Source organism: Dendrobates tinctorius, unplaced genomic scaffold (assembly GCF_039654945.1).
Source record: "Dendrobates tinctorius isolate UK_male_01 unplaced genomic scaffold, ASM3965494v1 ptg000177l, whole genome shotgun sequence".
Lineage (NCBI taxonomy): Eukaryota > Metazoa > Chordata > Amphibia > Anura > Dendrobatidae > Dendrobates > Dendrobates tinctorius.
This window is the reverse complement of record NW_027361844.1, coordinates 3,551,450-3,562,882: the sequence shown is the minus strand read 5'-3', so window position 1 is coordinate 3,562,882 and position 11,433 is coordinate 3,551,450. Positions and strand designations below refer to the sequence as shown.

General features: G+C 42.9%; 1 pseudogene; it reads left to right on the top strand.

Annotated features, from left to right (window-relative positions):
* The first annotated feature begins 8,395 nt into the window (after nucleotides 1-8,395).
* Nucleotides 8,396-8,569, top strand: LOC141054312 (U2 spliceosomal RNA; annotated as a pseudogene).
* The last annotated feature ends 2,864 nt before the right edge of the window (nucleotides 8,570-11,433 follow it).

Here is an 11,433-nt window from a genome sequence, read left to right as displayed (position 1 = left end):
ATTTCAGGGGCCTTCTGAAATTTGCGTTTGAGGGAGACAAATCGACCATAAACAGGTTATCTGTTGTTGGGTAAGCGTTGCCTCTGGGGTTTAAATGGTAGAGGGACCATCCAACTCTTTGACTCTTCTCTTACCATTTCTCAATCCATGATGTCCAAAAACAGTCTGTCCTCTATGTACATTGCTACCTTGTCTTCTCTTGTTCTGTAGAAAACTGTGCACATTATGTGATCTTGATCGCCGTCACATGTGTGGTCTTCACAGGAAGGATCAGCTAACGGACAAGGTAGAGGAGCATTGCGTGGCAACTCTTTAACAGGAAGCTACTTTTACATGGCTGGAAGAGAGACGGATGTCCATTTTCAAGAGTATTGGTAATCATGCTGTTGACTAAGGCTGACTTGTGAGCTCCTCCTAGGCAGACGTCTCCTATGATGACCCATCCAAGGTCAAGCCTCTGTGCGTACGGAGCATTCCTGGAGCCATTTATACATTCTCTAGCCTTGTGAACTTGAAGTATATCTCTTTCCAGAAGTAGAGCTATTGGGGTTCCTGGATTCATCTCAGGTATCAGGTGGGCTATACGCTTTAGATGGGGGTGATGTGTTGCCATTTTCCGTGAAGGTATTTCTGACCTGTTGTCAGGAATCTGGTTGCACTCCAGGATGGTTGGTAGCGATAGGCAGGTTTGGCCATCTATGGACTCCACCTTGTATCCGGTTACTTTTCTCCCCGCCATCTCACCGGTACCTGAACACGTCCTCAGGGTGTTGGGAGAACCAGGGCCTACAATGCTGAAGTTGTCAAAGAAGATGGACCTGGCTAGGGAACTGTTACTTTGGTCATCCAGGATTGCGTATATCTTGAGGGCTTTGTCCTTGCGGCCTGCAGGATAGACTCGGACAAGGCAGATTTTTGAGCAGGACCTTCCTCCTGTGAATCCCTTGCAGATCTCTGTACATTTAGAGCTGACCTCAGGGGCGTCTTCTTCAGTGTCCTTCTGCTTCCCATCGCGCTCCTCTGCTTGCGACAACACTCGCGGGGGTGATCCAGGGTGCATGGCTGTATTGTGATCTGTGCTGCTGCATTCTGCATATTTCACGCTAGCTTTGCAGTTCCTGGCGATTTGAGAGGTTGTGTCACAACATTTGAAGCAGATGTTCTCCTTGAGGAAACCTTTGCGAACCTCTAAAGACTTCTCCCTGAAGGCTCTGCATTTTAGTAGAGGATGTGGTTTCTTGTGTAGAGGACAATGTTTACTGACATCCTGAGGCTTGCTCTCATCTGGAAAAAGTTTAATCACTTTGTGAGGAGGGCCTGTGGAAACAATGTTAGTTTTATGGACTGTCACGGGTGTCCTACTGGGTTTGCCACCAGGGGCAATGGAACATGACAGAGTAAAGTCAAAACTAGGGTCATTTATAATCCTAGATTACTGGGTGACAAAATCAACAAATACAATGAAAGGAGGGAATGATACATTATGATTTTGTTTATACCGTGAACCACATGTAATCCACTTTTCTTGAAGGTTGTAAGGAAGTTTCTGTACTATCGGTTTGACACCCTTAGCGGTGTCTAAGTATGCCAATCCAGGCAAATCTCCTTCCTCCTGGGCAACCTGTAACTCTATCAATAAATCACTCAAATCTCTAAGCTTTTGATAACCTTTAGGTCCTATCTTAGGAAAATCATAAATTCTTTTATATAAAGCATTCTCTATGACTTCTACTGTCCCATAGCATTCATCAAGTTTTTCCCACACTTTAATAATATATTCACCGCACACTCAGAGGAATTTTAATGCCAACAAGTGTTCATTTTATTATGTACAAAACATGTGGGAGCCAAAAAGAATATATAGCACTAGATGGAAGCGATATACATATAACGACGTTTCGGCTCAGCCCGAGCCTTTATCAGTTTATCGCTGCCTATAAAGAAAGATAAATCAAAACATATGCAGAGAAAAAACAAATGCAGAAAAAACAAAAAAGAGAATATACAACACCATATAAACATCACATTATCCAAATATAGTACAGTGATAAAAACACATATATATACATACAACTTATGCTGTTTTCATGGAGAACATGGATGTACGGGACAAGAGCAAAGGCCCAGAAAACTAGTACCATAATAAGTAGAATCAGGGGGAAAGAAAAGGATTACCTGAATCCGGTTTCGGATCTTTGAATAAATAGGAAGAGAACTCCCAAGAGAGTAGCCCAAGAAAGACGGCTGAAAGGAATTTGTCAACATCATGGTTAGTAAAATAGATAAAGTTGTAATTGTAGTTACTCTGGTTTTCTAATATGGTTGTCTGTGTATAGTATCAGCATTATGGGGAAAAGAATACCATCCTTATAATGAGAAGCCTTATGCTAATCTGCTGATCGCAATAAAAATAGCAGAGATTAACCATGTGGTAATGCCATCAGATAGGGCAGTAAGAGTGCTTGTCCACAGAGTGTCAAAATAGCGCAGCTAATAGGGAAATAAATATACACAAGGTATAACTAGAAACAGCGCTCTTATGGGAATACAGGACGTCACACATCATGTGTGTTGCGTATGATAAGCACAGTGTCATCTAGTAGATCGCTATGTAACAGCGCTCTTATATGAATGTGGATGTTATTAGAGAGGAGGGGGCCTGTGCCGGTTACCTGTAGCTGTAGTGCTTTAGAGCGGCGCTCCCGCGACTGGCTGCAATGGCGAGGGATTTCCAATACCGGGTGATGTTCAGCTTCCGGAATTGTCTATCTCGACACTTGGTCTTCTCAGTCCGAGTAAATTCTGTCCTCCTTGCACATACCATGCGACGGAGACATTTATTTCATTGGTGGACCATGAGGTCAAAATGCTGTCCCACCAGGCACAACTCGGTTTCTTCCCTACTCACTCCAATCTGTCACCTGCTGAGAAACAGGCTCTTAACTCCATTCACAGCAATAAGAATATTATAATTAAACCGGCTGATAAAGGCGGTGCCTTAGTTGTCATGAACTACATTGATTACAACAAGGAAGTAAATAGACAATTATCTGACACCAGCACATATGGGATTATTCCTAGGGATCCGGTGTCCACCATTACTCACAAGATTAGGGACCTTACTAAAACATACTTGGACCGTCACATAATTGATCAAAGAACTGCCAGTTTCCTTGTGAACCCTCATCCAATTACACCAGTGTTCTATATACTTCCAAAGATACATAAATCTCTAGAAAATCCGCCAGGCAGACCGATTGTCGCATCCACCGACTCTGTTTTATCCCCACTTTCCATCTTTCTCGAGAAAATATTCACACCCTTAGTTAAACAGACTAGATCCTTCCTCTTGGATACGGGTCAATTCTTGAGTATCATTAAACAGGTAGGCAAAATACCCCCGGGTAGCATTCTCACCACCCTCGATGTCAATAGTCTCTACACTTCAATCACCCATGACAAAGGGATTGAAGCTGCAAGATTTTTACTAAATTCCTCAGAACTGTCAACAGACTCCATACAGTTTTGTCTAGACCTTCTCAGTCTTGTATTACATGAGAACTACTTTTTGTACGAGGATACCTATTATATACAGAAGTGCGGGACTGCGATGGGCGCGAACATAGCGCCGGCGTATGCTAATGCCTACATGAACCATTTTGAGATTAATCATGTGTTCTGTAATGATCTATTTCTACAATATGCTATAGAATATCACCGTTATATCGATGATATCTTCTTTATTTGGACAGGAACGACATCATCTTTACAGGATTTCTACCTACACCTTAATTCCATCCGTCCAGAACTACAGTTCACGCTACATTTCAATATGGAATCGGTCCCCTTCCTAGATACAAAAGTTATACAAGATAGTGAGGGAAATCTCTCCACAGATTTATACTGTAAACCAACGGATACCAACAGTCTTCTACACTACTCGAGTTGTCACCCAAAGGCCACCAAGAATAGTCTTCCACGCTCACAATTTAATAGGGTGGCACGTATTGTCTCTGATCATGATATTCGCAATGAGAAACTTGATATTATGGCAAAAAAATTTAAGGACAGATGTTACCCATCTAAACTACTTGAGGTTGAAAAACAACGGGTATTAACCCCTCCATCTCCTCTACCGAGGACATGCGCAAAAGAAAGGATTCCATTTGTACATACTTTCCATCCACTGATGCCCAAAGTTTACTCTATTATCAAAAAACACTGGCCCCTCCTCTTTAAGGCTTATCCTGACGTCGGCTCGTTTGAAGCTCCAGTTTTAATTTGCACAAAACGTCCTACTAATATTCGCGATAAAGTGGTTAGGGCTGACATAGGCAGTAAACTTCCTACCACTACGCAGAGGCTACTTGCCTCTCGCCGGTGTGGTACATTCCCCTGTCTAAGTTGCGCAGCCTGTTCGAATGTGATTAGATCGGACAACATTACCCATCCAAGGACAGGTAAATCCTTCCCTATACGTGGCTACTATACATGTGATTCGAACTTCGTGGTCTACTTGGTAAAATGCCCATGTGGCCTCCTCTATGTAGGGGAAACAACCCAACATGTCAAGGACCGCATTGCCAGCCACAAATCAACAATTAGGTGTCAAAAAAACTGGTTACCTTTACCTGAACATTTCACTAAATATCGACATTCAGTGGCACAATTAAAATTCCAGGTAATCGAGCATGTACCACGCCCAAGGAGAGGGGGCGACCATGCTAAATTATTAAGAGAGAGAGAAACTTATTGGATACATAAGTTAGACACTTTAGCCCCTAAGGGGCTGAATAGAGAAATAGACTGGCTCCTATAACTGTTAATAACTTTTTTCTCTGTTTTTTCTGTTATTTTACAGACTTGCTAATATACTATTACCCTAGGTGAGTTTTGCTCCGCCCACTGGACTCCTACCTATTTTGGATCTTTATTTTCTTATTTTTATTTTTATTTTTTTATATTTTTTATTTTTATAACCATCCCCCTATATAATGCATGCATAGGTAATTATTTGCGCAAGGTCAGCAATGTTGTTTGTTATTTTTGGTTTCAATTTTTTCTTTATTTTTTTCTACATTTATTTTTTTCATTTTTTCCATTTTTATTTTGTTATTATTTTTTATTTTTTGTTATTCTTTATTTTCTCTTCTTTTTAATTTTTATCTATTTTTCTTATTTTACCATCTATTTTGTTTCATATTTTCTGTTTTTGCCCCTTACAGATTTCATTTTCTTTTTTTCTTTTTATGGTTCAATATTTTCTATGTGCCTGCTTATATATTAGCTATTTTGACTCTACCAATTTGGTAACGCTGTCTCCTTGTTATATAATTATACTACGCAATATACACACACTATTCGGCGCTATTAGATAAACTACAAGGACGCCAACCTGCTGATCACCCTGGCAACCATCACAGACATGCGCAGTGTCTATACTAAGAGAGCGCAACGTCACTTCCGGTTCAGGGGTTTCACTTCCGGCCGGATGCGGCCACCCGGGCTCCTATATAAATACAGCCACATACCGAGGGGCATAGCATGACGCCATTGCAGCCAGGCGCGGGAGCGCCGCTCTAAAGCACTACAGTTACAGGTAACCGGCACAGGCCCCCTCCTCTCTAATAACATCCACATTCATATAAGAGCGCTGTTACATAGCGATCTACTAGATGACACTGTGCTTATCATACGCAACACACATGATGTGTGACGTCCTGTATTCCCATAAGAGCGCTGTTTCCAGTTATACCTTGTGTATATTTATTTCCCTATTAGCTGCGCTATTTTGACACTCTGTGGACAAGCACTCTTACTGCCCTATCTGATGGCATTACCACATGGTTAATCTCTGCTATTATTATTGTGATCAGCAGATTAGCATAAGGCTTCTCATTATAAGGATGGTATTCTTTTCCCCTTAATGCTGATACTATACACAGACAACCATATTAGAAAACCAGAGTAACTACAATTACAACTTTATCTATTTTACTAACCATGATGTTGACAAATTCCTTTCAGCCGTCTTTCTTGGGCTACTCTCTTGGGAGTTCTCTTCCTATTTATTCAAAGATCCGAAACCGGATTCAGGTAATCCTTTTCTTTCCCCTGATTCTACTTATTATGGTACTAGTTTTCTGGGCCTTTGCTCTTGTCCCGTACATCCATGTTCTCCATGAAAACAGCATAAGTTGTATGTATATATATGTGTTTTTATCACTGTACTATATTTGGATAATGTGATGTTTATATGGTGTTGTATATTCTCTTTTTTGTTTTTTCTGCATTTGTTTTTTCTCTGCATATGTTTTGATTTATCTTTCTTTATTTGCAGCGATAAACTGATAAAGGCTCGGGCTGAGCCGAAACGTCGTTATATGTATATCGCTTCCATCTAGTGCTATATATTCTTTTTTGGCTCCCACATGTTTTGTACATAATAAAATGAACACTTGTTGGCATTAAAATTCCTCTGAGTGTGCGGTGAATATATTATTATTGGTAATAGGACCTATTGGTCCATTACACCTGCACCTCGTTACTTAGACTGGAGTGCACGCCATCTTTCTAGATTTCCCACACTTTAGGTAGACCTGTGCGGGGATGCTTTACGTTAATGACTCTCAGTCTTTTGGCATGTTCGACCGACTCAATTCAGAGCCACTTTACTAGGAGCTCTAACTTCTCACTACAAGAAAGGTCCAGACCATGAATGGCGTTCTGGAATGAGGCTCGCCATGACCTATATTTCTCGGGTTTGTCAGTGAACTTTACAAGTCCTTTTGTAATCAGTTCTCAGCGGGAAAGAACTTTGCAAAGTACATGGTGGCGCCAACAGTGCTGGTACGAGCCGGTGTGTTATAGTCATGTCTAGTGTGTGGTGTATCACCATACCTGCAAGACGCTTCTGACTCCGGATAGTCTGTGCAGTACCTTCTTGGTGAAGACGGTGGCTCTTTAAAGTGGGATGGGAGCTGTATCTTCTCAGTGAAATGGTAGCTGTGGTCGACATCTCTGTGCTGACATATCCTCGCTTATGGTAGTGAAGTTCGGATTTGGATCACTGGTAATCAGCATGGGCTGATCGATATGATGCGTCAGGGCTGTCATCCACACCGAAATGTTGCTGGACGGACTCTGCGACGCGCTGCGCTGGATCTTGCTGCTCTAGATCTGGTCCGGGAATGCTGCTGCATCTCTCAGAATCAGGATTCTTCATAGCTTCCAAACACTCTGCCTTAGCTAGTCTCTTTGTCTGAAAAAGGAAAAGCGATCCAGCTTCTAAAACTTATTCTTTTATTCTTCACAATATTAAAACATGATATGTCGGCATATTCCTTATGCGAAGGTGAATGAGCTTTCAGGCACAATCAGCAACACGTTTCGACCCTGTATGGGTCTTTTTCACCCATGAAAATATGCCGACATATCCCGTTTTAATATTGTGAAGAATAAAATAATAAGTTTTAGAAGCTGGATCGCTTTTCCTTTTTCTGCTATGCTGTGTCAAAGTCTGGACCAAGATCCTTGCTTCAGTGGCAGTTGGTGAGCTAGCTAGGGCTATATGCCCATTTTTTTTTCCTTTACTGTGTCTCTTTGCAGCAAGTCTTTCTAGTTCTAAATGCAAACATGCGGTTTCAGCTTGCAGTTTCCGCCTCTCTCTCTGCCTGAAAACGTGCGGTTTCGGCATGCAGTTTCTGTCTCTCGATCTGCTTGTCTCAGTTTTAGATGCATCTGTCGTTCGGCAAAGGAGGATCTTGCTTTGGCTGCTTCAGCCTCCACACGAGCGACAGTAGCGAGCTCTGCTATTTACGACCTGCCAGAACTTGCTTGTGACCTTGTTTTGAGTGAGGATGTGCTGTTTCGCGACATTATGCGCTTAGCTGCGTATTGCTGAGTATACTGACAGGAAACTGAATTTATACGTGGCGGGCTTCCGTGTGGCGGGAAAGATGAAGCACATGTTGGCGAGCTGCACTCTCGGAACTTGTGACTGTATTTTGGCCGCTGCAGTATCCGCAGGCAGCGCGGTGTGGGTACAAGCAGCTCCTTAAGTCGTATTCGCTAACGCTGTCCCAGTGTGGGACAATATAATAAAGTGTCAGATCGCTGATCTAGCGGTTGCTGCCTTGGTCTTGGCCTAAGATGCTCAGGGTACAGAGCACATTGGCCTGGGGGGATTGCTTCACCTACAAGTGGGGCTTCACACCCCTGCTGCTTTAGGGAGTCAGATTAGTCCTTGGGCAACAAGGGGCAATCACTCTTGCCATCACATTTGCTTGTGAGGGGCATCTGATGCCACACATAACTGTGGGGACAACAGGACATTGTGTGGACGGAAGAGACTTTGGAGAAAATGGAGTTCTGAAAGAAAAGGAATTGTATGAGAATATTCCAGGAGGGGATTGCCGGAAGAAAAAAAATGGTTCTTATCAGTTTAATATCTGATATGCTCCTTATCTGGGGACCATATATTTATTGGATTTTTAGAGCAGGGAGCTTGCTCTGTCCACTCCACTCATTATCCTGGTATTGCAGTATCACCAGAGTTGGTGCAGCGCCCCCTTCCCTAAACTGGGTTCCAAAGATAGATTGAATTGAAATTAATGCAAGTTGCATTGTGTTTTATTTGAATGCTTTTTTCACCTTTTTCAAACTGGGCAGACATATTATGCCAGATCTGTAGCTCTGAACAAGCAAAATATCCGGAATCTCATATATCAAAGTACATTCAAAGTCCTACATTTGCCTAATTTGTACTCTCTAAAGCAGTTATTACAAACATTATATAAGACAATCAAATGTTCTTACTATTGTATGCAGTATTAGCCCCAGGGATTTCCCGTCTGGCACCACAGCTCTCCCTATGTCTGTTACACTTTCAACACGCAGTTACCTATCTGACTTCCTCTGTGTGGAAGGGATTAAGGTACACTCCTCAGTGCCTAGTTTGGGCCACAGGCCCTGGACGTTACAGTAATGTTCACAGGAAATGTGGTACGACCTCATGCTGACAGAATGATATGTACTCCACATGCCTCCAGCCCACTGCAACTTGAATGTCACATTTTCTCTAACTAAACCAGGAAATGCTTTCCTTTTTTGCTTGACCTATCAGCCTCTCATGCTGTGCTGGTCCCAAACATTCAGCTATATCCTGTGCTATTATTACTGCACACTAGTAAGGCCCACCACTGCCTATCTGCCCTAATGTTCCTATCGATCACTAAATAAGCACTAAACTATGTCCTATACTTTCCCTACCCCTGGGTGGAGTGTATCAGGTTATTTTGGGCATTACCAATATCATACTCACACAGCAGCATCAGTACCTATAGCACTCTATGCAGTTAGCATTACATTTTACACATTTCACATCATACAATAAAACGCACAAAAACCCAAGTCAATATTCACCCTACAATTGTGGTCAGGTATACAACAGTCTCTGTCACACCCTTACATCTGCTTGGAAAAGTGGCTAATTATAGTTAGTATGGGGCACAGTGCAGCTTATCAATCTATATTTTGAATGGTGCATGGCTAATTGCATATCAATAGTGTTGGTCCATAATTGCATTCAAGGGTGCAGTTTGTGGGATTTTTTATTCAGGAGGAAAATGTATATATACATTATATGTAACCTTGTTATTGTCAGGGCTGCAGTGATCAGTGCTTTTGTCACGATATGTTACTGGCCCTGCGTGACGCGCCCAGACGATTGGTCAGTCACAAAAACAACTGGACAAACAAGGGGACACCGGGGACACTATTACAATGGTGGGCTCTGCAATAGGGAACGGCGAAATGGACACCGCCTGCACTCTCCCAAGGATGTGTCCTGATCTTCCTGACGTTCCCTATACAGGTTCTTTCAACCTGTCGCCGAGCAGGATACCTCAGCCCTCACTTGTTCTGCACCTATCTCTCAATAGGGAATTGGTAAGTGTGAATACTGGTACCACCACTGCACTAATATAACACCAAGGAAAGGTAACAGACAAGGTAAGACAAATAACACTTAGCTTTCTCTGCTGCAATGCACCGAGCAGCAGAATAAGGCACCAGATAAGCATTCAGCAGAAGAACCACTGCTCACAGCCAGCTCCTGTCTTGACCACCGTTGGTATCAAAAGGAAGTGTATCACCAACACCAACTGATGCCTCAGGTGACCTTTTATAGGAAGGTGGGAGTGGTCACCATCAGCAGACTCAGACTAACCAAACATGTAGTAACACCAGTGGCCACCGGGGTCAAAAACTAATATTAAACCCTGATGGCCTGAAAGGAAAAAAATTATATAAGAGAATCCAGAATGTGACACAGAACCAAAATTGGATCGTGACAGTACTCCTCTGTCATGAGGTCCTTCTTCGATACCACACAATCAACAGAGCAAGGGAAGTGTGAACAATCCCAAGACCTTTATTATAAGCAAAACTAAAAGGTCCATAAACAATCCACCACACTGAGGATACAATAGTCCAGAACACAAATGCAGTTCAGTAACAGGATGAATGTCAAAGGAGATGAGAGTCCAATAATCCAGCAGACAGACGATAAAATGGGTCCATATGCTTCTCCTTCTCTCTGACATGCTGTCTTCACACGATCATCACGACACAGGATCTGACTTGTATAGCTCCTGTTCTCCCCTGCCCCCTCCTTATGTCCAGGGGTAGTCAGATAGGTTGGGGCAGTTTTCAGGCCTCCCAGACCTGACAAAGGTGCCTTGGGGATTAAGGCACTACAGGGGGTTCATCAAGAGGCATAGATACAGTCAGGCTGTAGACAGTAAGTGAGCTAATTCAATTATCAGACTTTTGGAAGGTAATTGAGACTCTAGACAATATGGGGAATACACGGAATGATACAGGGCAACAAGAGAACACTATGGAAATGCGTAAAATATAAATAGACACAAAATGATACCCACATAACATATCACACCATCACACCCTCCTTCAATGAGGGGCCTCTGGACCCTCAACACTGCACCTCACTAGAAAACCACCTACGGTGAGGATGCCTAGATTCACCAGAATTTACGTAGGCAATCACCTGACTCTCAGGTTTATGGAAAACGTGGACTGATGGAGGTGGCAACGTATGCTCCGGAGGCGCCACAAATCTCCAGAGCGCCGACCTGGGGAATGAGTTGCGTACAGGCATTACCGGGGGTAACTCCAGCTGGTAAGTCCCCGGGCCGAGAATGGCCGACACCCGATATGGCCCGATCACCCAAGAACTCCAGACCCCAGCAGCACACTTCCACTGGATGTTTTTGGTGGACACCCATACATACTTGCTCACACACAGGTCCGGACCTGAACGTTTATTGCCATAAACACGTTTTCCACAAGATGGTGAACTCTTTAAGGAACTTACAACAGAGGCTTCCCCCTCTGTCACAACACTCACACCCC